Raw genomic sequence first — 24960 nt, 5'->3', positions numbered from 1 at the left:
TTTTAATATTAGAAGTGAACAGTGAACAACAACCACTTTCTCATTCACTAAAAAAACATTGAAAAGTAAGTTTATAAAGTTCCCAGTGGGAACTATTTAGGCAGTTGTGACTTTGCATTGGGCTGGTGTTATATTATATACCTAATGCATATCAAAATTTATGCAAGACTGCCTACCCAAGAAATATTCACAACTCCTACTTTCCACACTCAGGATGCTCATCATTGATCTGCTGATGGAGTTATACTGCTACATCAGGCAACACTTTGTAGCAATGCAAAGGTGGCCCTGTGTTCTTAGTTGTACACCAAATCTAAGGGCTAAAATAATATTATACTAAACAATGACATTGTTGTTAAATCACTATAACCCATCGGAGATTAAGTTCTAAAAAGCTAGAAAATATTTGTTTTTAGATACATGCTTCATGTAAGTTCTCTCATCACTACCCCACTAGATTTTAAGTTTAAACCGCTTTACTACCATTATCATTGATGTTAAAGTCAATCGTAAATGTTTTACTTACAATATAAAATGTTGCTATTCAACAATACCGACAATAACTTGCATTTATATAGCACATTTAACGTCTCAACGTGCTTCACAGGAATGTTATCAGACAAAGCCAAGCCAAAGAGGAGAAATTAGGAGGAGTGACTAAAAGCTTGGTCAAAGAGGTAGGTTTTAATAGATTCTTAAAGGAGGATAGGGAGAGGGAGCTGGAGAGGTGATGAAATTTAAAGAGGGAATTCTAGAGCATAGGGCCTCATTGGCTGAATATATTTACAATGGCTACATTCTAGTACTTAGATATACATTGAACAGATAACATTTGCAGTGTGAGAGTGGTGTGCATAAAGAGGGGAAACCGGAGGGCAATAAGCCCAAAAGATAATAAGCCCATAAGATAATGGGCTCAATTTTACCAGGCCCGAGGAGGCAGTTTTGGAGTTGTCAAAATCGTTAAAAATGGCGACTGGGCCCGATCCTGCCTCCAGCCCGCCTCCGAGCAATTTTCCCAGAATCAGGTTTTCTGACCCCATTTCCATCCCGCCTCCAAGAGGCGAGATAGGCCCTTAAGGCCCTTAACAACCACTTAATTGCCTCTATAATCCCATTTTGAGAGGCCTTTCTGATTTTTAGACATTTCCCCCATCCTACACGCCTCCTCTGGCACACGCCAGTTAATCCTGGCGGACTCACAATTGGATTGCTTACTAATAGCTGCAGCTCCTTAAAAAGGAGTTTTCACCAATGATCACTTGCAGGTGGCAGAACTTTGTTGTCTCAGGTCTGGGGGAGCTTTTAGCAGGCCTACTCATTGTTGTGGAAGTTTGGAGCCTGACACCCATCTCCTGTGTGACCTGTAGAAATTAACAGCGGGGTTGGGGTTATTGTCTCTGGCCAGTCAGAAGCCTCTGAGCTGCTCCAGGGACCCCTGTGCGGTTTCGAAGCGCTCCCCTATTCCTGGTTCTGACCGCCGGACTTATTCAGTAGCGATTGTAATGTATGTACCTTTAAGGGAGAGAACTACTTTTTACAGCTCCTGTATACTGTAATACCGGCAGTGACCACACCTGTATATAAACCCTGAGTAGTGATCTGTACAGTTAGTTCTAGAGTAACCCTCATTCAGTAAACACCTGTTGTACCGTTTCTCCTGCAGTCTTTGTCTTATTATACACAGACACAGCATTGACGACGAGCAGATTCGAACCTACCTGCAACTCTGCATCACCTCCCAAGGATTCGTTCCTGGAGAACAGTGGAAGGAGGTCGAGTCCAGAAGCACAGGCGTCGACCACGGGCAACCGCCCAGTCATCCAGCGGAGATTTGAGCATCGCAGGGGAAGCTGTCGAGAGCCAGGCTTGGCTTTCCAGTCACGGTGGTCCAGCAAAACGGGCTGGCAACAGGTACTGCGCAGACCCTTCCTGGACAGCGGCGGCTAGAGCCGACCGAGCGGCACAGAAAAAGGCCGAGCAGTGTCAACAGGGGAGAGAGAGAGGGCAGAGCGCACAGGGCGCAGCCGGTGTTCAGGACCGAGCAGCGTCAATGGGGAGAGAGACGAGAGAGAGCAGAGCGCAGCCGCTGTTCAAGGGCCGAGCAGCGTCAATGGGGGAGAGAGACGAGAGAGAGCAGAGTGCAGCTGGTGTTCAAGGGCCGAGCAGCGTCAACGGGGGAGATAGGCGAGCAGGAAAACGCGAGGCGCAGCCATTGCCACGAGGACGGCAGAGAGCGGCATTGGCAGCAGCGCAGGAGCAGCGCACGAAACCCACAGGGTGTCGCCAATTGCCACGAGGGCCGCCGAGAGCGGCGTTGGCAGCAGCGTGGGAGACACCATTTTAAGTCGCAACGGGGAAGAAAGGAAAGCGCGGGAGACGCCATTTTAAGCCGCAGCGGGGAAGAAAGGAAAGCGCGGGAGGCGCCAATTTAAGCCAGTCTAACCACACCCAAAAATACCGAAGAGTGGCAGTATCACAGCTTTCGACAATGAAGTCAAAGATTGGACGACATATGTCGAACGCATAGAAGTATACTGCAAGGCAAATGAAGTGCCAGATGACAAGAAAGCGCTGGTATTGTTGAATTCAATGGGTGCAAAAACGTATGGCTTACTATGAAACCTAGTAACCCCAGAGAAGCCAGTGGACAAGGATTTTGAAAACATAGTGTCAATCCTACATGACCACTTAAACCCCACACCGCTGCTGATAGCAGAAAGATTTAAGTTTCACAAAAGGAACCAGCATAAAGATGAAAGTAATGCTGAGTATTTAACGGAACTGTGCAAGCTATCGAAACACTGCCAGTTAAGAACGGGACTAGCAGATACTTTAAGAGACAAGTTTGTGTGTGGGCTTCAAAGTGAAGGAACCCAGAAACGACTTCTATCAGAAAAGGATCTTACGCTGGACAAGGCTTTCAGCATTGCAGTATCACACGAAGCAGCAGCATGGGGCGCTGCAGAGATACAACGGAGACCGCAAGAATATGGCACAAATGAAATGTCATACGGAACAGTGAATTGCTATCGCTGCGGCAGAACAACACACGACCATAATGATTGCTGGTTCAAGGACAAAGTGTGCAGACAGTGTGGAAAAGTAGGACACATAGCAAGAGTCTGCAGGTCGGGAAAGAAAACCAGCAGCAAGAAATCTCCACAGGAGAAGTACAAGAAGGTACATAAGGTGACGGAGAGTAGTTCAGACAAACAGAAAAGTGATACAGACTCCGGAAGCAAGGAGCTGGGTTGTCTGAAACTACATAATGTGATCAAAACGGAGGATCACCAAACTATCTGGGTCACGCTCAAGACAGCAGGAGCCCAAGTGAAAATGGAATTGGACACAGGATCAGCCCTAACAGTCATAAACCGAAGGGATGACAAGCGGCTATTCTCACATATACCCTTGAGAGATACAAAGATTGTCTTGAAGACGTACACGGGGCAAAAAGTCTACCCCAAAGGAAAAATAAGGGTGAACGTTATATATAATGGCAAGGAAACACCAAAAATGGACCTATATGTATTGCCAGATGGAGGACCACCACTACTAGGACGTGAATGGATCCGAAAGATGCAGCTAGATTGGCATTCCATACAAGCACTGACTGTAGATGCCAAAAAGGATGACAACGTCACACCTGGACGACTGTCAAAAATGCTAACTGACGCACAAGGAGTGTTCCAGCAGGGACTCGGAACACTAAAAGGCATAACAGCGATGATCAAAATAGAGGAAAATGCAAGTCCAAAGTTTTTTAAGGCCAGACCGGTACCTTATGCGATCCGCCCAGCCGTCGAAGCAGAGCTGGAAGGTTTGGAACGTTCAGGAGTACTGTCCAAAGTGGACTGGAGCGAGTCGGCTACACCCATCGTTCCTGTAATGAAGAGGTCATTGAGTAATATGCCTGGGGAACCAAAGAAGGTTCGCATCTGTGGGGACTTTAAGGTGACAGTGAACCCAGTCCTTCACACGGTACAATATCCGCTTCCGCGGGTTGAAGATATTTTCGCCTCGCTATCTGGAGGGAAACACTTCACTAAGATTGATCTGGCCCAGGCGTACCTGCAAATGGAGGTAGAAGAAGCCTCGAAACAGTACCTCACGATCAACACTCATAAAGGTCTCTACCAATACAACCGGCTGGTGTTCGGGGTAGCATCAGCTCCGGCTTTTGGCAAAGGGCAATGGAACAAGTCCTGCAAGGGATTCCAGGGACCCAGTGTTATTTGGACGACATCCTGGTCACGGGCGAAAATGACAGTGATCAGCTCGCCAACCTGGAGCAGGTGCTCACTAGATTGAAGGAACATGGGCTCCGAGCTAATCGCCACAAATGCGAGTTTTTCCAGAAGCAGATCTCTTATTGTTGTAAGAATTCACAATAATTTACAGTTCTGAAGATTAATTTTTTTGATTAAAGAATCCCTGGGCGTTGTGCTTTTAAATTTCCAGGGATAAAAATGGCTGTCGCACCACATGGCCGAAGACAAAGGACTTGGAAAGCAGCTTTCTGTGTCTGGAAGTAAGGTTCAATGGAGCTGCCAATCAAAGGGGAGCCCCCACCCCCCCTGCAGCAGGACAATCGATGCCTGTTTATAAAACATTCTACAATGTTGCAATCAATAGTGGTTCCAGATGACCACAGGACAATGCTTTGTTTACAAAGCAATTGAATGCTATTAGCATTTGTTTGAATATCGAGTGGATACATCTAAACTGCAGAAGAGACTTTTGTATCTTGAATGGGATCCGTTTAAGAACTGAATGGGTCTAACTCACCTAGCATTCTGGACAATAGAGCAGTTGTATTTCCCTTTTGTTTCAGCCCAGGGAGCTCCGGAAGACACATTAACCCAGTCCAACCACTCTGAGTTAGCCAATCACAGCGTTCTCTTGTGTATTGGACCCTTTGGGTGGGAATTTTGCACACAGCCCTTGCAAGGCAGAACGGCAGGGGGCTCACCAGGTATAAAGATAGCTGCTGAGAAGCTATCTCTCTTTTTTTACTTTGCTGGACCACAGGTGAGCAGGGTGTTCTGACTCCTCGGCAAGGCAACCTAGCAAGGAGTTTGGGGTGGTGATTTAAGGGAATTGCTAAGATTGTTTAAGTAACATTGGAGCCATTTTATCCCTCGTTCTCGCTATCTGCAACCCCCGTTATATAGTTTTATTGTAATTACTGTGTTCGTGTGGTATAGTTTATTCTTTTGATTGTAGTTTATTTGGGTAATAAAACTTGATTTTTCTCTCATCCAAACCACTTGTCCATTTTAATATCATTAATTATAAGTTCCTCCACTCAGAACTGAAGGAGGGGTAGCAATTCAAAACCGCTGTTTGTAAATTGGTTTAGAGTGCAGCAGCAAAAGGCTGTTGACCAGGTGAATTACCGTAAACCAGGTAAAAGATTGGAATTGGTCAGAGCTCAGAGGCAAAGGCTGCTGGCCAGGTAAATTACCATATACCAGTTAAAAGATGCCCCCCTTACAAATGGCGAACCAGGTAGGAGTGGAGGCAGTTTTTGATTTAATAAGTGGTCTGGATCTGGAGAAAGCATCAGCTCTTGTTTCTCTCGTCTTCAGTATGTGGGTAGCCCTGCGGATGTTAGCAGCAGCATGTAGGCTGACCTATCAGGGTATAGGTGGCTAGAGAGAGCAGGAGGAGGTTATAGAGCGCCTTGTGCAGGAAGTCACTGAGGCCAGAGATAGTGAGATGAGACTGCGGGAAGAGAATGCCCGCCTCACCTCAGAAGAGACAGAGCAGGAGGAGAAGTTTAGGGAAGTAAATGCAGCTTATAAGCTGGCCTGCGCCCTAAGGTTTGAGGAAGCAGATCATGGCCCCTGTAGGGCAGAGATAGAAAGCCTTAACATGGCTTTAAATGCATCAAAGGGGATGATTTGTCTGATCAGCCCGAAGGCAGGTCAGCTGGACTTTACTGGCAGCCCAAGTAGAACCATCCCACAGGCAGCACCCAGAACGGTGCTGGATTGGGGATTAGAGACCCCAAGACCGCAGCCCACAGCTCCGAGTGTTGAGGAGCTCTGGCAGCGAGGAGGGGTGGACAATGGGGTGGTAGGAGAACAGCAGCAGGTCCCACTAGGCAGGCGGGGACCAGGACCAGTGTACTCCCTCCAACAACGGAGGTACGGTCCGCCCGTGAGGAGTGAGCCTGAGAATAGGAATCCTCAGCCCACAGCAAGTTCGAGTTCACAGGCAAGCACTGTGGCTTGTGTGGGGGGAGGAGCCATTCATGTTCAGAGTAAGCTGTTTAAGCCAGGGAACAGGGAAGGAGAGTTTTGGGACCCCTGTAGAGCAGGTCCAGTAGCAGAAATCCGGGACAAGGGAGGCACACAGGGGATAGTTTTGGCCCCAGACGAAAGGCAGGTCCAAAATTCCCCATTTAAAGCCACCTGGGTGAGGGAACATGAGTTTGCTGTCCATGCAAGTTCAAGTTCACAGCCTACAAAGACAGGCAATGTGGCTTGCTTCCAGGGACAGGTTGTCCTGCCCACAAATTGGAACACTTCCCCACCCCAGTGGGACCTAAATTTTGGCAAAAGCTTAAATTCGAACCAAAGTTTAAATTTGAGCAAGTTAGGTGGCTCAGAAACAAAGAAACAGCAGCCTGGGATTAGAAATCAGCAGGCTGCTGTCCATTCATTCACTGAAACTGCCTGTGCATGCGCAGTCACTGGTCTGGAGACAGGAATCCCCCAGTCTTCCGAACAGCAGATTCACGCAGGTGCAGTGGCCTGTTTAAAGGGACCAGCTTCCCAGCCAGCTTCTAGAGTGGTCCCCCCCCATGATGTGGGACCCTGGGGGGGGGCAGGGATAGCAATCCCTCTTGCAGGAGACATAGGGGGGGAGCTGACACCAGGTTTTAAGCATGGGGAGGAAAATTTCCAGCCACCAGCAGCGGATGGTGAGAGTATACCTGCCCCCAGCACAGGAGTGGGCAGGGAAGAGCAGACAAACCCAGAGAGAGATTTGCACCGGCAGGCTGCCAGGTACATTATACAGTGCGGGCTATTTGGACATGGGGGAGAAGGTTCCCAGCCAGCTGGGGCTGTGACCCAAGCTCAGGGTCCGCCAGCCAAAGTTTCCCCCATAGAGACACCCCTCAGAAGGTCTCAGCGGGTGCCCCAGCCTAAGGAAGCATGGTCACCCACTTTACAGTGGAGTAGGGCGGTCTCCCGAGCCAGGGAGAGGCCAGAGAACAGAGGCCCCCACTCAACAGCCATAAGCTGCGAGGGACCAAAGACAGGAGGGAGTCCAGCTTCGCTGCAGCCAGCAGCAATCTGCGACAGTGCCAGAGATTAGCCTGGCCATCTGGAGACGGGTGGCATCTGTATTATAGCTTTGGTGTGCATATAGCGTGCTTTTAAGGTGTATTTTAAATTTTAGTTTCATATAACTAGTCTTAAGTTTAAGTTTAAAGAGTTTAAGTTTAAAGGTGTGCCAAATGTTTGTATTTTTCGTCCGAGGTCGAGGGACCCGACCATGTCTCCACCTAAGGCAGCAGGTCAGTGAGACCTGGCTGCATGTCCTTTTAAGTTTTTGCAGGAGATTGGAAAATGAAGCAGCCATGTTCGCCCAGCCCGAGCTGGGCACCGAAGGAAGATATGGAGACAGAATGTTGGGGATCACCTCGCCACTGGATGAATCCAGGAGACCCCGCAGCGATCTTCGGGAAAAACCGGACAGCGTCCGAAGGAACTTGCCTACTCCTCCTACAGGGAGGAGATGGCCCCAGCTGGGTGGGGTACAGCCCCCAACCCAGCACTATCCTGACCGAAGTTCACTTGCGGGAGACCTCACTGTTGAGGAGTCACGATGGGGAAGCGCGGGCGCCTTCTGATAGGGACGCGTTCCCCGGGGGTGGGTGGTGATGGCCCGGGTAGGATTGTAAGGGAGGGTGAGACCCAAGAGTAGCGTGGGTGCGGTCGGGGGAGGGAGGAACTCACCCGGGGGCCCACGGGCAATGAGGGTAAGTGTGGCTGGGAAGGATGAGTGGGTGGCCAAGTTTGTGTGGGGCCAGGGAGAGCTGCCACACAGGCACCCATAATTTTCTGCAGCCAGTTGAGGGAAGACGGGAGGGGGAGGGACTGGGAGTCGTGATCCCATACTCCCCGGTCTCGGTCTGTGCCAGGGAATTTTAAACATGAGGGGTACCCCGCCTCCACACAGGGACAAGGGAACGGCTCGGGGCTGGCGGAGCAGGCTGCTCTGTAAATCCATTCTGCCTGTTTTAAAGTTTAAGATGATCAAAGGGGGGTGGAAGGTACTTTTACTGCCCGGGTGGGAGAAGCAATACCCACTCGAATTTCACGACCCATCATCGGCACGTGATGGTCAGGGTTTTATTTAAGCATGTTGTTTCAAATGTTTAATTTTTTTTGTATTTTGTGACAACTCCAAGTTGAGCAGAGGCGTAGGACCCTCTCCGTGCTTGGGATCATTTTGATGACATTTTGTAATAAGTTATACTGTAAAAGGTGTTTGTCAATTTGGTTTACATTGTATAATTTTACAAGCGTGTAGGGGTATGAGACCGCTTATTGAAAACTGAAGTATCTGTAAGATGCCTACCGTACCATGGTTTTTTTTCTTGAATTTAAGGGGAATAGATGGGACGGGGATCAGTGGCAGATGGCTATTAGGTAAATACAGGGGATGGTTGTTTGTGAGGGGTCAGAAATTATTGCTCATTTCTTCAAGAGGATACTACAAGCAAGCTGGAAGTATCCAAGGGTGGACTGTAAGAATTCGCAATAATTTAAAGTTCTGAAGATTAATTTTTTTTGATTAAAGAATCCCTGGGCGTTGTGCTTTTAAATTTCCAGGGATAAAAATGGCAGTCGCACCACATGGCCGAAGACAAAGGACTTGGAAAGCAGCTTTCTGTGTCTGGAAGTAAGGTTCAATGGAGCTGCCAATCAAAGGGGAGCCCCCACCCCCCCTGCAGCAGGACAATCGATGCCTGTTTACAAAACGTTCTACAATGTTGCAATCAATAGTGGTTCCAGATGACCACAGGACAATGCTTTGTTTACAAAGCAATTGAATGGTATTAGCATTTGTTTGAATATCGAGTGGATACATCTAAACTGCAGAAGAGACTTTTGTATCTTGAATGGGATCCATTTAAGAACTGAATGGGTCTAAATCACCTAGCATTCTGGACAATAGAGCAGTTGTATTTCCCTTTTGTTTCAGCCCAGGGAGCTCCGGAAGACACATTAACCCAGTCCAACCACTCTGAGTTAGCCAATCACAGCTTTCTCTTGTGTATTGGACCCTTTGGGTGGGAATTTTGCACACAGCCCTTGCAAGGCAGAACGGCAGGACCTCACCAGGTATAAAAGATAGCTGCTGAGAAGCTATCTCTCTTTTTTTACTTCGCTGGACCACAGGTGAGCAGGGTGTTCTGACTCCTCGGCAAGGCAACCTAACAAAGAGTTTGGGGTGGTGACTTAAGGGAATTGCTAAGATTGTTTAAGTAACATTGGAGCCATTTTATCCCTCGTTTTCACCGTCTGCAACCCCCTGCTATATAGTTTTACTGTAATTACTGTGTTTGTGTGGTATAGTTTATTCTTTTGATTGTAGTTTATTTAGGTAATAAAACTTGATTTTTCTCTCATCCAAACCACTTCTCCGTTTTAATATCATTAATTATAAGTTCCTCCACTCAAAATTGAAGGAGGTGTAGCGATTCAAAACCGTTGTTTGTAAATTGGTTTAGAGTGCAGCAGCAAAAGGCTGTTGACCAGGTGAATTACCGTAAACCAGGTAAAAGGTTGGAATTGGCCAGAGCTCAGAGGCAAAGGCTGCTGGCCAGGTAAATTACCACATACCAGTTAAAAGATGGCCCCCTTACATTGTGGACACGTTATTGATAAAGAGGAGTTACATAAGTCCCCTGAAAAGATTGAGGCAGTAGTCAAGGCTCCAGCACTGGAAAATGTGTCACAACTGAGGTCGTTCCTCGGGCTGGTGAACTACTACCATAAGTTCTTGCCGAATTTGTCTACAGTACTACACCCACTGAACACCCTACTGCAAACGGGGGTACCATGGAAGTGGAGTGATGAATGTAAATAAGCTTTCCAGAAGAGCAAACCATTGATCACATCAAAAGAGGTGTTGGCTCATTTCAACCCAGCACTACCAATTCGGTTGGCGTGTGATGCATCATCCTATGGCATTGGAGCGGTGCTGTCGCACAAATTCCCGGACGGCTCGGAGAGGCCAGCAGCCTTTGCGCCTTGGTCACTAACCTCAGCCGAGCGTAACTACGCCCAGATTGACAGGGAGGCCCTCAGCCTAGTGTGGGGAGTGAAAAAGTTCAATCACTATCTGCACGGGCAGAAGTTCACCTTGCTGACTGACCACCAAGCACTTGTCTCCATCTTTAATCCAAAGAAGGGCGTTCCGGTGATGACTGCGCAACGGCTACAAAGATGGTCCCTTTTTCTAGGGGCGCACCAATATGAAATCGAGGATAAGGGCACGAAACAGCATGGAAACGCTGATGGGCTATCACGCCTGCCACTGCCTACTGCGGAGGAAGCACCAGCAGTGGATCCTGTCGAAATATTTCATTCGACTATAATTGAATGCTTGCCAGTAACTAACGCTGGTATAGAGAAGGAGACCCGAAATGACCCGACACTGTCTCGGGTATATGATTTGACGGTGAAGGGATGGCCAGCACATGGCGACTCACTGTTGCCAGCATTCTCGTCCAGAAGTGAACAGCTGTCAGTATGCCAGGGGACCTTGATGTGTGGATCCCGAGTGGTAATTCCACCCAGGTTAAGGGAGAGCGTGCTCAATGAGCTTCACGAAGGTCATCTGGGAGGGGTGGAAATGAAAAGCCTTGCTAGGGCTTGTGTGTGGTGGCCGGGGATCGATCAGCAAATCGAGGACCTGACAAAGAGCTGCTCAGGATGCCAGAAGGTCCAAAATGCACCATCACATGCCCCTCTACGCCCATGGGAGTGGCCCTCATCTCCATGGCAACGGGTGCATATTGATTTTGCTGGTCCATTCATGGACTCAATGGCCTAGAAATTCAGTGCCCTTAGCACCGATTTTGCGGCGCTAGAGGGCCTAGCACTGCAATTGGCGCCTGTTCCTAAATTGCCTGGCGCCCTTCCGCGGCGGTAGACCGGTAGCGCTGCGCCGGCACCGATGACGTCATCGGTGTGCGCAGCGTCCCGGTTGCAGTGGTAACCCGGCCCCAAGCCGAAATTCAGTTGCGGCCGCCTCGCCAGTGGCAGCCGCAACTAAGACTCCGGCAAACGAGTGTTGCCGGAGTCTGCGCCGGCGCTTTAAGGAGGCACGGCGGCCGGCCGCTTTCCTGCCGGCCGCCTGCCCGCAGCTCCCTCCCCGGACTTCTCCCCCCCCCCCCCGGAACAGATGCAAGCCCGGCACTTGTCCGAGGTGCCGGGCTCATTTTTGATGAGATTTGCGCGGGCCGCGGCCGGGTGCAGGCAGCTCCTCCTTAACGGAAGGAGGAGGCCTGCACTTCCCGAGCCTGCCGCACCGCAGCGGGCGCCGCAGCGCCGGAATAGCGCCGCAATGCGGCGCGTTGCGCCAGTTTTCAGGCGCTAAAACCCTTCAGTAGCGCCGGCAGCCGTTTGGGCGCGGCGCTACTGAATTTCTGGCGCGCGCAAAGGGCTTTAGCGCCGGCGCTAACTTCCGGCGCTAAAGCCCTGGCGCAGCGCAAACTCAATTTCTAGGCCAATGTTTTTAATAGCCGTGGATGCGCACTCAAAATGGCCTGAGGTGATCAAAATGTCCTCCACCACCACGGAGAAAACTATTGCAGTCCTACGGACCATTTTTGCCAGGAACGGCTTGCCAGAGCAGATTTGCTCTGGTAACAGACCACAGTTTGTGTCCGAAGAGTTTCGAAGATTTATGAAAAGGAATGTGGTAAGGCATTACACATCCGCCCCGTATCATCCAGCCACAAATGGATTGGCTGAGAGGTTCGCACAAACCTTTAAAAAAGCAGTAAAGGCCATGTGCGATGATGACATTCCACTGCAGCATAAGGTGGACAATTTCCTGTTAGCCTACAGAAAGGCGACACATGCAGTCACCAACCAGGCCCCGGCCATGATGTTCTTTAACCGAAGGTTGAGATCTCGTCTGGATTTGCTCAGACCAAATGTATGAAGAGATGTTGAGAATAAGCAATTCCAGCACATCAATGAGAAGCCGACAAGAAGCTTCAATGTAGGGCAACCAGTCTTGGCCCGCGCCTACCGAACAGAAAAATGGCAACCAGGAACGATATGCAAACGGCTGGGGCCACTAATGTACACAGTGGACGTTGGGGAGAACATTGTGAGACGCCATGCTGACCAGATCCTACAGTCACAGGAATGAGTCAACCCCATGTCTCGGCCATACATACCTGGTGAGGAACCCGACGTACAGGTCGCATCTACCTCAGAAACAATAGCATTGGAAGCTGATGAATCAACTGACGACAGGGTGCTAGAATCGCCTCCGCACCAAGAGCGAGACACTCGGGAAAGGCGTTATCCAGAAATAATCAGGAAGCCTCCCCAAAGACTGAATTTATAAATAGACTATTTTCAGCTAATGTTGCATGTTAAAAGTGTTAATTGTAATTAGTTTGATATTTAATTGTTAAATGAGTGTTATGGTACTGTTAATCAAAAAGGGGAGGAATTGTAATGTATGTACCTTTAAGGGAGAGAACTACTTTTTACAGCTCCTGTATACTGTAGTACCGGCAGTGACCACACCTGTATCTAAACCCTGAGTACTGATCTGTAAAGTTAGTTCTAGAGTAACCCTCATTCAGTAAACACCTGTTGTTCCGTTTCTCCTGCAGTCTGTGTCTTATTATACACAGACACAACAGCGATGTAGACAGAAAACATGACTCGTGGTTTGGGTGCAAAACAGACCAGTACTTACTGAAACAAAAAGAAAGAAACAACTTAAAAATAAACAATATAACACTCCTATGCTCGATACAGCACCTTTATTCGACGCAGTACACTTAGTGTCCACTAGAGCGCTCTTTGCTCAGTGCAACACTCCTTTATTTAAATACAGCACTTTTAAATATAGAAACACCTTGCTCACTACAGCACCTTTGCTTAGTGGCTTTTACTTAAAAACAGCACTTTAATACAGAACCCTTAGGCCTAGAATTTCAGTATAGCCAGTTTTGGGGCACTAACCTTAGCGCCCGCCCGAAGTTAGCGCCCGCCCCAAAGTAGCGCCCCGTTGCCGGAAATTCAGTGGCTTCGCCCTAAGAGGTTGTTGGAGCGCTAAAAGAGGCGTTCCACTACTATCTTTAGGCGCTAAGCCGGCGGTCCAGAGGGATAGCACCCAGGCGGGGCGCAGCGCGGGTGCGGTCCTTTTTTGACTGACAGCAGACCCCGTGGCGCCGACCAGCTCTTAAAGGGGGAAGGGACGAATTGGTCTGCTGCCACGCCCTGCACACTGCAGCCTTGCAAAGAGGCCTCAACACTGCTGCTCAGCCCCAGGGAGTCATGGCAACGCCAGAGAAGGCCCGTGAGCGTGCCCTGCGCTTCTCAGAGGGTGATCTGGACATAATGGTCACAGCTCTGGAGCAGAGGCGCAGGATCTTGTTCCCAGAGAGTGGGAGGAATCCGAACCACCATGACTACACCAGAGCCTGGAAGCAGATCGCCCAGAGGGTGACGTTCACCGGCGATGCCCCCAGGACCCACAAACAATGTCGTAAAAAATACAATGACCTGACCAGGATTGTCAGGGTGAGTACCCTTTCCAGTCTCCTCCTCATTCTTGCATGTACACCTCGTAGGAGGTGCGGAAGCTGGATAAGATGGCCGAGGATTCGGACCGGCGCCACACGGAGCTCATGAGCGTGGTGGGGCGCATGCCTGAGGCCATCGAGTCGCTGGCGACCGGTGTGCGCGAGTTCGTGGCAGCAACTGCCGCGAGTGGCCGCATGCTGACTGATGCCGTCAAGACCCTGGCGGGTGTGATGCGGGCGCACACCAGGACAACAGGGGCACTCACTGCTGCCACACGCGCTGTCTCAGGCAGGCATCGCCAGGGCAGCCGCCGCGCTGGAGCATCCCAGCGAGCCGCCCCTCGGCTGATTGTTGCGGATCCTGCAGTGCGGGCCCGGCCGAGTGCCAGCGCGCCACAGCACCAGCCAGCCCATCCCAGACGCCAGCTGGCCCACATTGCGCCATCCGTCGCCGCCATTCCCCCACTGGGGCGTCAAGGGCAAGCGGCTGGAGCTGATGTTGGCCAGGCTCAGGTGCGCCACTCAGCAGATGGCCCCTCGAGGCCCAAAGGCCGTGTAGGCCGCCCCCCAGCAGCATCTGGCGGAAGGACATCTGAGCCTCAGGCGCCTTCCCCCAGCCTCGCAGCAGCCACTGGGCAGAGCTTGCGAAGGAGCAGCAGGCCGGGCAGGGGAGGCAAAAGGCTGGGCAAGGTCTCGCCCTCGCGGGCCACTCAGTAGAGGGTGTGGCCAGCTTTTGTTTTATATGGCGGTGGCCATCTTTCTTTTGCCCATGGTTGTTTGGTTCGTGGGCTTTTTTTTGCGTTAGGCCGAGGTTGAGGCCCGGGTTGTACAAATGTGGAGTGACTCCTCCCCAGTTTGTGGGAGTGAGTCGTTTGTTGGGCTTTTTGTTGGGCCCGTTGATTGTTTTTGGGGATTCATGTGGGAAGGGGTTTTCATTTTTGTGTAATAAAAATTTATCTTTATTCATGCAGTCTCCATGGTTGTTCTTCTTAGTGTTTGTTGGCTTCGCCGGCTGAGGGCTTGCGGAGCGGCTGCATTCATCATCCCTCATGGCCCCAAGGCATTCCCTGACAGGGGGCTTAGAAGTACCGTGTAATAAGGTGGCGTCGCGCGGCCCTTGGCCCTGGTCGCTCCCTCCTGGGAACGTACTCCTGCTCCTCCTCCTCCTCCTCCTGCTCCTCATGCTCCTCCTGCTCCTCCTCCTGAGGTGCTGCTCCAACGTCAGGTGGCAGTGCCTGAGTCCTGCGGATAGCCAGGTTGTGTAGCATGCAGCAAACTACCACAAATTGGGAGACCCGGTCCGGCGAATACTGGAGAGCTCCTCCGGAGCGATCAAGGCAGCGGAACCGCTGCTTGAGGACCCCCAATAGTTTGCTCGATGATGTTGCGGGTGATTTGATGGCTCTCGTTGTAGGCCTCTTCAGCAGCGGTCCTGGGCGCGCGGAGCGGGGTCATGAGCCAGGTACACAAAGGATAGCCTTTGTCCCCGAGTAGCCATCCTCTTGGGGGAGGCTGTGCCTCGAACATGTCATGCACAGTACTCTGCCGCAGGATAAAGGCATCGTGGCTGCTGCCTGGGAAGCTGGCATTGACAGTCATTATGCGCTGCTTGTGGTCACACACCAGCTGCACATTCAGAGAATGGTAGCCCTTCCTGTTGCGATACTGCTCGCCATGCTCCAGAGGGGCCCGCAAAGCCACATGCGTACAGTCAATGGCGCCCTGCACCAAGGGGAAGTCCCCGAGTCTGGCAAATCCCAATGCGCGCTGATGCTGGCTCTCCAGGGCCATGGGGAAGGAGATGAATTGGCTTCTCCTTCTGAACAGTGCTTCGGTCACCTGGCGGATGCAGCGATGCGCGCCGTACTGGGAGATGTTTGCTATGTCCCCAGCAGCGGATTGGAAGGAGCCGGTGGCATAGAAGTTCAATGCCACCGTCACCTTCACTTCCACCGACAGAGACGTCCTGCACCTGAGCTTTGGCCACAGATCTCTGCGAAGCAGGTGGCAGATCTCTGCAATCACCTCCTTTCGGAATCAGAGCCTTCTAACACATCGCGCGGCACTCATGTTTAGGTAGGAGCGCTGCTGGCGGTATAGCCTGACTGGGTAAGGCCTACGTGGCCGACGCCTGTAGCCCCCTCTGCCTCTAGCCAGGGCTGCCCCTCTCACAATGCGTCTGCGAGCCCTACGGACATGGCGCTGCAGCTCTGCGTTGGCACCCCATGCAACCCCCATCAAATCTTGGCAAACACTCAAATTTCCAAAAGGCCACTTGCAGCGCTCTGAGCTGAGTCCAAAAATACCTGAGCTGTTGCTGCTTGAAACCAGTTAGCTATCCTCCTTGTTGTGTGTCCAGAAATGCGTTGCACTAGAGTGTTTGCTGAAAAATGGCTGGCCTTTATACTGGAGGGCACATCCCCTTTAATTTGCGCCCCCCGGGGCCCGCGCTGGTTGTGTTGCATTCCTTTTTTCAAACGCTCCGGCCGCCAGCCGCACAATGGGGCGGTCCGACTGAAGTTTGGAATCGGGGCGGCCAAAGGGCGTTGCACGAGGATGTGACGTCATTTTCTGCGCGCGCATCCAGGCGGGCGCTAAACTTTGCGCCGGCGCTAATGGCCAACTTAATGTGGGGCGAGGCGCAAACTGCGCTGCGCCCGGGCGCTACACGCATAGCGCCCGGAAATCACTTCTCTTAAGGCGCTAACTGCTGGCGCAAGCAACTGAAAATCTAGCCCCTGGTGTCCACTGAAGCACTTCTCTGCTTAGTGCAACACCCTTTTTAATAGCACTTTTAATATAGAAACACCTTGCTCACTACAGCACCTTTGCTTAGTGGCTTTTACTTAAAAACAACACTTTAATACAGAACCCTATGGGCTAGATTTTCAGTTGCTTGCGCCAGCAGTTAGCGCCTTAAGAGAAGTGATTTCCGGGCGCTATGCGTGTAGCGCCCGGGCGCAGCGCAGTTTGCGCCCCGCCCCAAATTAAGTTGCCCGTTAGCGCCGGCGCAAAGTTTAGCGCCCGCCCGGATGCGCGCGCAGAAAATGACGTCACATCCTCGTGCAACGCCCTTTGGCCGCCCCGATTGCAAACTTCAGTCGGACCGCCCCATTGTGCGGCGGGCGGCCGGAGCGTTTGGAAAAAGGAACGCAACACAACCAGCGCGGGCCCCGGGGGGCGCTAATTAAAGGGAACGTCCTCTCCAGTATAAAGGCCATCCTTTTTTCAGAAAACAGTCTTGTGCAACGCATTTCTGGAGACACAACAAGGAGGATAGCTAACTGGTTTCAAGCAGCAAGAGCCAGGTATTTTTGGACTCAGGCAACAGCGCTGCAAGTGGCCATTTGGAAATTAGAGTGTTTGCCAGGATTTGATGGGGGTTGCATGGGGTGCCAACGCGGAGCTGCAGCTCCATGTCCGTAGGGCTCGCAGATGCATTGTGAGAGGGGCAGCCCTGGCTAGAGGCAGAGGGGGCTACAGGCGTCGGCCACGTAGGCCTTACCCAGTCAGGCTATACCGCCAGCAGCGCTCCTACCTAAACATGAGTGCCGCGCGATGTGTTAAAAGGCTCCGATTCCGAAAGGGGGTGATTGCAGAGATCTGCCACCTGCTTCGCCGAGATCTGCAGCCAAAGCTCAGGTGCAGGACGTCTCTGTCGGTGGAAGTGAAGGTGACAGTGGCATTGAACTTCTATGCCACCGGCTCCTTCCAATACGCTGCTGGGGACATAGCAAACATCTCCCAGTACGGCGCGCATCGCTGCATCCGCCAGGTGACCGAAGCACTGTTCAGAAGGAGAAGCCAATTCATCTCCTTCCCCATGGCCCTGGAGAGCCAGCATCAGCGCGCATTGGGATTTTCCAGACTCGGGGAATTCCCCTTGGTCCAGGGCGCCATTGACTGTACGCATGTGGCTTTGCGGGCCCCTCTGGAGCATGGCGAGCAGTATCGCAACAGGAAGGGCTACCATTCTCTGAATGCGCAGCTGGTCTGTGACCACAAGCAGCGCATCATGGCAGTCAATGCCAGCTTCCCAGGCAGCAGCCACGATGCCTTTATCCTGCGGCAGAGTACTGTGCATGACATGTTCCAGGCACAGCCTCCCCCAAGAGGATGGCTACTCGGGGACAAAGGCTATCCTTTGTGCACCTGGCCCATGACCCCGCTCCACGCGCCCAGGACCGCTGCTGAAGAGGCCTACAACGAGAGCCATCAAACCACCCGCAACATCATCGAGCTAACTATTGGGGTCCTCAAGCAGCGGTTCCGCTGCCTTGATCGCTCCGGAGGAGCTCTCCAGTATTCGCCGGACCGGGTCTCCCAATTTGTGGTGGTTTGCTGCATGCTACACAACCTGGCTATCCGCAGGACTCAGGCACTGCCACCTGACGTTGGACCAGCACCTCAGGAGGAGGAGCAGGAGGAGCATGAGGAGGAGGAGGAGGAGGAGGAGGAGGAGCAGGAGTACGTTCCCAGGAGGGAGCGACCAGGGCCAAGGGCCGCACGACGCCACCTTATCAGACGGTACTTCTAAGCCCCCTGTCAGGGAATGGCCAGGGGCCATGAGGGAAGATGAATGCAGCCGCTCCGCAAGCCCTCAGCCGGCGAAGCCAACAAACACTAAGAAGAACAACCATGGAGACTGCATGAATAAAGATAATTTTTTATTGCACAAAAATGAAAAGCCCTTCCCACATGAATCCCCAAAAACAATAAACGGGCCCCACAAAAAGCCCAACAAACGACTCACTCGCACAAACTGGGGAGGAGCCACTCCACCTTTATTGAAACCGGGCCTCAACGTCGGCCTAACGCAAAAAAAAAGCCCTCCAAAAGCACAACCATGGGCAAAATAAAGATGGCCACCGCCATATTAAAGGAATGCTGGCCACACCCTCTACTGAGTGGCCCGCGAGGGCGAGACCTTGGCCAGCATTTTGCCTCCCCTGCCCTGCCTGCTGCTCCTTCGCAAGCTCTGCCCAGTGGCTGCTGCGAGGCTGGGGGAAGGCGCCTGAGGCTCAGATGCCCTTCCGCCAGATGCCACTGGGGGGCGGCCTACACGGCGTTTGGGCCTCGAGGGGCCATCTGCTGAGTGGCGCACCTGAGCCTGGCCACCATCAGCTGCAGCCGCTTGCCCTTGACGCCCCAGTGGGGGAATGGCGGCGACGGATGGCGCAATGTGGGCCAGCTGGCGTCTGGGATGCGCTGGCTGGTGCTGTGGCGCGGTGGCACTCGGCCGGGCCCGCACTGCAGGATCCGCAGCAATCAGCCGACGGGCGGCTTGCTGGGATGGTCCAGCGCGGCGCCTGCCCTGGCGATGCCTGCCTGAGACAGCGCGTGTGGCAGCAGTGAGTGGCCCTGTGGCCCTGGTGTGCGCGCGCATCACATCCGCCAGGGTCTTGACGGCATCAGTCAGCATGCGGCCAGTCGCGGCAGTTGCTGCCCCGAACTCGCGCACACTGGTCGCCAGCGACTCGATGGCCTCAGGCATGCGCCCCACCACGCTCATGAGCTCCGTGTGGCGCCGGTCCGAGTCGTCGGCCATCTTATCCAGCTTCCGCACCTCCTCCGAAGTGAAGGTGTCCGGACTGGAGTCGCGACTCTCCCGCTGGGGAGGAGGGGGCCGAACTAGGGGACCCTTGCCGCGTTGGTGACGGCGAGTGTGCCGAGCAGCAGCACTCCCCTCTGATCCTTCCCCCCTTTGGGGAAAGGCCGCAGGCCACGCGCACGGCTGCTGGGTGGCTGGACGCCACTGGTCCCAGAAGCTGCATTGCCCTGCGACAGTTCCTCCAGGCACTCGTCCAGTGAGGAGGTGTCAAGCATTTCCTCCTCTCCTGCGGGACGTGACTGTTCCCCCGAAGGTCCGGCTTGCTCCTCCTCCTCCTCCTGGTCGGAGGTGCTGTCACTGGCAGCCTCAGGGTCCTGGCCGTCACCAGCTGAAAGCAGGAATGCACAAGAGTAGCTTCAGAGTGAGGAGACGGCGTCAGCGAGGGTGTTAGGACTGGTGGGATTCAGCGCATTGGTGGGACAGTGGCAAAGGAGGTAGCTCGGATGGGCCAGTGCGATGCGAGAGGGCCAAAAGGCGAGGTCCTTACCATTGCCGGGCAGTGGAGGGTCGGATACACCGCACGCTGTGGGGACAATCACACGGGCTCCCATGAGCACACACACGCGCTCCTCCAGCCGAGTGAGCTTCTGCAGCTTGGCGCGGCCACCCCTGGCACGGGCCTGGCGATTAAACGCTACTTTAGCCTGCAAGAGAAAGGACGGGCTGTAAGTGCGCAGTGAAGCCCTGATGTAGTGTGCACTGCCTCCCATGGTGGAATAGCTTGGACAGAGTGAAGCCCTGATGTAGTGTGCACTGCCTCCCATGGTGGAATAGCTTGGACAGAGTGAAGCCCTGATGCACTGTGCACTGCCTCCCATGGTGGAATAGCTTGGACAGAGTGAAGCCCTGATGCACTGTGCACTGCCTCCCATGGTGGAATAGCTTGGACAGAGTGAAGCCCTGATGCACTGTGCACTGCCTCCCATGGTGGAATAGCTTGGACAGAGTGAAGCCCTGATGCACTGTGCACTGCCTCCCATGGTGGAATAGCTTGGCCAAAGTGTAGAGTGCCGAATGGCCATTTGATGCTCATGACTGTCCCAATGCTGCTGGCTGAGGGCTGGCCAATAGGACTTTCAGGTCCCTTTGCCCATCATGTCAGGTGTACATGCAAGAATGAGGAGGAGACTGGAAAGGCTACTCACCCTCACAATCCTGGTCAGATCGTTGTATTTCTTACGGCATTGTACGTGGGTCCTGGGGGCCTCGCCGGTGAACGTCACCCTCTGGGCGATCTGCTTCCAGGCTTTGGTGTAGTCGTGGTGGGTTGGATTCCTCCCACTCTCTGGAAACAAGATCTTGCGCCTCACCTCCAGAGCTGTGACCATTATGTCCAGATCACCCTCTGAGAAGCGCAGGGCACGCTGACGGGCCTTCTCTGGCGTTGCCATGACTCCCTGGGGCTGAGCAGTAGTGTTGAGGACTCTTTGCAAGGCTGCAGTGTGCAGGGCGTGGCAGCAGACCAATTCGTCCCTTCCCCCTTTAAGAGCTGGTCGGCACCACGGGGTCTGCTGTCAGTGCAAAAATGACCGCACCCGTGCTGCGCCCCGCCTGGGCGCTATCCCTCTGGACCGCCGGCTTAGCGCCTAAAGGTAGGAGTGCAACGCCTCTTTTAGCGCTCCACCACTCTCTTAGGGCGAAGCCACTGAATTTCCGGCAACGGGGCGCTACTTTGGGGCGGGCGCTAACTTCGGGCGGGCGCTAAGGTTAGCGCCCCAAAACTGTCTATACTGAAAATCTAGCCCTTAGTGTCCACTGAAGCACTTCTCTGCTTAGTGCAACACCCATTGAATAGCACTTTCAATATAGAAACACCTTGCTCACTACAGCACCTTTGCTTAGTGGCTTTTACTTAAAAACAGCACTTTAATACAGCTACTCTCAGTGTTCACTACAGCCTTACCTGCTAGTGCAACACTGTTACTTAAACAGGGGAGGAGAGAATGGACACAACGAGGGAAAATCGACTAAAATCACAGTTCTAACAAAACTCCCACTTAATTCCCACCCTTATACCTATTCTAAGCTGCCTTGTAATGGGCCAGAAAAATATATGCTCACCAATGAAAAATGCCTGCTCCGTGCCCTGCGATCTTTGATCTTCACTGCCCCGAAGTAAAAACACCCCAGTATTTTCAAAGTAAACTGCTGGTGTTCCACTCCTTTAGGCAGGCTCCCACGTTGTAGAGAGCATGGAGGCGAGGCCACAGAGAGAGAGAGGCTGCTGAGAAGCTATCTTTTATACCCCATTTGGGGCCCATACAAATCCGGATGTATCTGGGCTAAACAAAAGGGGTCCAAACTGTCCCCATTGTCTTGTAATGGGTTTGGATGAATCACCCATTCGTTTAAACTGGTTTTATTTTCAGTTTAAATGTGTCCTCATTGTCTGTGATGGGCTTTTGAATAAAGCTGCTGTGGTTTCCTTGATTGCTTGAGTAGTGTAAACAAAAGTCATTGTCCTTGTGGTCAGACTGAAACCGCAGTAATCCTTTGTATAGCAGTTTCTGTAAACACATCGATTGTCTCTGCAGCGAGGGGAAACTCCCTGAACTGCCTTTGATTGGCAGTCTGGTCAGCCATCTTTGATCTTCACCTTTTTCACAGACTCACACACAAGCTGTCTTTTCAATGTCTTTTGTCTTCTGCCATGCGGTCTGGTGGCCATTTTGATCCCTGGATTTTTAAAGGTATATTACCCAGGAATTCTTTAATCAAAATTCAATCTTTGGAACTGTAGGAAATCTCGAAATTATTGCAAAATCCCTACAGACCTGCTGGGAAACCCTTCTCCCCACCTTGACTGAGCACTTCCTCAACTGAGGTACTTACCATAACATGGCGAACATTTATTTCCCTTGCTCCTGGACATCAGATTCGGATGAAAACCAGCCGCGGCAGCAGCAGACCCATGAGCAAAAGCAGCACCAACAGCAGCAGCAACAACAGGAGCGCCAAGCTGCTGCTCACCCACCTGAAGCTGCACAGGCCAGAAGGCACCAGCGCGTGACCACATTGCTGGCTGGGATGCAAGGGATGCACTCATGTTGGCCAGATTTGCTTAGCCTGCACAATCAGATACTTTTGCCTCGCACCTTCTTACCAGATCATTGACAGTGGACAAGAGCCTGCGGATTCCTATTACTCTGACCACCATACTGACAATTGCAAGTCACCCTAAGCCCTCAATGTGGAAGTTCCATTTGCAAAATGACACAGGCCACAACTTCAACAGTTTGCCATCAAATCTGTTTATGATACCATGACAGGGATGGCTGGTCACAAAACAATATATCACAATACCCAAATGACTACCCTTGTGACTACTTGTGTTTTATCTTCCTCTTACGCATGCTCCTACATGGTGCTTCCCCTGTGGCTTCAGCAGATGTGGTGGCCCCTTGCTCACTTTCTTGCTGCTCCTGTCTCGACACCTTTGGCGGGCATCCTCTGGGGTTGCGAACCTGTGAGGGCTCGGCATCAGTCTGCTGCTCCTCTCATGGGTCAGCCCCACTTCAGAGCTAGCAAGTGGCTTGACAGCACTTTGCTGCACTTCAGGGGGCCATCAGGACTCATTTCTGCACTGGAAGTACTACTCCAGAGGACTTCCATGAAGGTCTGATTTGTATGCTCAATAGCTAACCATCGCTCCTCAAGAGATGTCATTCTATTCTGAACAATGACCATGTTTTCAAGACCCTGGTGACTTAGCTCCTCCATGGCCTTAGCCATCTTCTCCTCTACCATAGCCATCCTCTCCTCAACAGTAGCCAGCCTTACCACGGAGGTAGCCATCCTTTCCATGGAGGTTGCCATGCTTTCCGTGGTGATGCGTTCATGCGCCAACGCTTCCACAAAGGATCTGCTCATGTTTGCGATGGACTCCTCTATTCACTCCACACTCGCAGCAACCCTGGAGATAAAACCTGCCAGAGACTCCTACACCTGTTCCTGGAGTTCCAGCACCGCTCTCCTTCTGGATGGACCCGGAGGCACAGAGTCGACATGCAGCTGAGCTGAGCTGGCAGAGTCCTGCACCCTCCGATGAGGACTCTCCACTGCTGTCCCTGTCTCCACCATCTGCTGATGCTCACTTGTGAGCTGTGATACACCAGGTGACAACACTACTTTATCTCACGAAGGTCCCACTGATGTGTGAGTGTCTGCACTGGTGCTGGGTGCGCTGAATTCTGCTGACGTTGCGCCCTCAGAGGTTGCAGCTTCCTCTGAGGAGTCTGGAGGCTCAGGCTGTTCCTCCTGGACAGTGGGGCCAGGGGGGCTTTTGATGGTCCTGTGGGGGAGTAAAGGAAAGAGTTAAGAGATGTGAGGTCAAGGTTACATGCACATTGAATAGCGCAGATGATCATAAGTCAAACTGTTAGAGCATCAAAATCATTATCAGTGACTCATGCAATGTCAATGAGAGAGATGCCAAACTATTCTGTCACCAGCTTGCTGTGATGCGCCCATCTGTCCGTCCCCCACTTGGGAATCGTCCTCGATCCCAGCGATTTCCAGGGCCGCCTCCTCCCAGGCGGTGAGCTCGGCTACTGAGGGTGGCTCTCCTCCTGTCATGGCTCTTTCCCTCTTATTGTGTGCTCTCTTTTCCTGCAATGTGAGACACAAGTGGAGTTTGAGTGAGAATGAAGGAGTGAGTGTAGAGAATCCATAGCATAGATGCTTAGAAGGAGACAAAGGGCCCTCACTGTGCATTGTAAGTTATTGTTGTTGCATCACAGTGATAGGGAGTGTGAGTGCTGCATGGTCGAATAGTTAAGTGAATGTAACTATAGAGGGAGAGGAAATGGGTAAGGGTGCAGGGATGCAAGTGTCAAGTGGGATGTGGAGGAAGAGGTTGGCAAAGCAGAGTGCTGGTGAGGAGAGGCAATGGGGATCCGATTGAGGGTGATGGGAAAGTCATACTCACTTTTCCTGTACGGGGAAGGTCATGAAACCTCTTCCTACATTGCAGCCAGGTTCTGTGGCTCATCGAGATGCAGTTGACCTTCTGGGCCACTTGCAACCACACAGCTTTAGTCTGCTGGGGTGGCTTTTTTCTCCCTGAGGAAGGGAAGAGCACCTCTTTATTAGATCTTGCTCCCTCCACCAGAGCTTGGAGGGAGGGTTCATCGAAGTGTGGAGCACACTTTGGCCTACTGGTGGACATAGTCAATCAATGAATTGCTTACTACAATGGCCATAACGTTTGCAGTCTCCAGAAGAAGCAAGGCTGCTTGCAGGCATTGATAACTTAATCGGAGGTGGCTTTCTGGATGAAAAGACTCATTGGGCCAGGTGTTCCCACACGCTGGGAATCAATTGCCTTTTTCAAAATGGCACTTTTTCCCCACTTCACTTCGGAGTAGGGATCCTGACACGAATGCCACCTGACACGCCCCAGCCCACACACAGTGGCAAAATCCAGCCCAATAAGTCCATTCGGAAAATTCTAAACACCAGTTATATTAACTGATGCTAATTTGCCTCCTTCATAAAGCATTACTCCCTCCTCTCATTCTCAAGTAGCAGCCTCATCCCTGAG

The sequence above is a fragment of the Somniosus microcephalus genome, chromosome 10 (genome assembly GCF_052327205.1).
Source record: "Somniosus microcephalus isolate GS21.2 chromosome 10, FLI_Smic_1.0, whole genome shotgun sequence".
Taxonomy (NCBI): Eukaryota; Metazoa; Chordata; class Chondrichthyes; order Squaliformes; family Somniosidae; genus Somniosus; species Somniosus microcephalus.
This window is presented reverse-complemented; position numbering follows the sequence as displayed.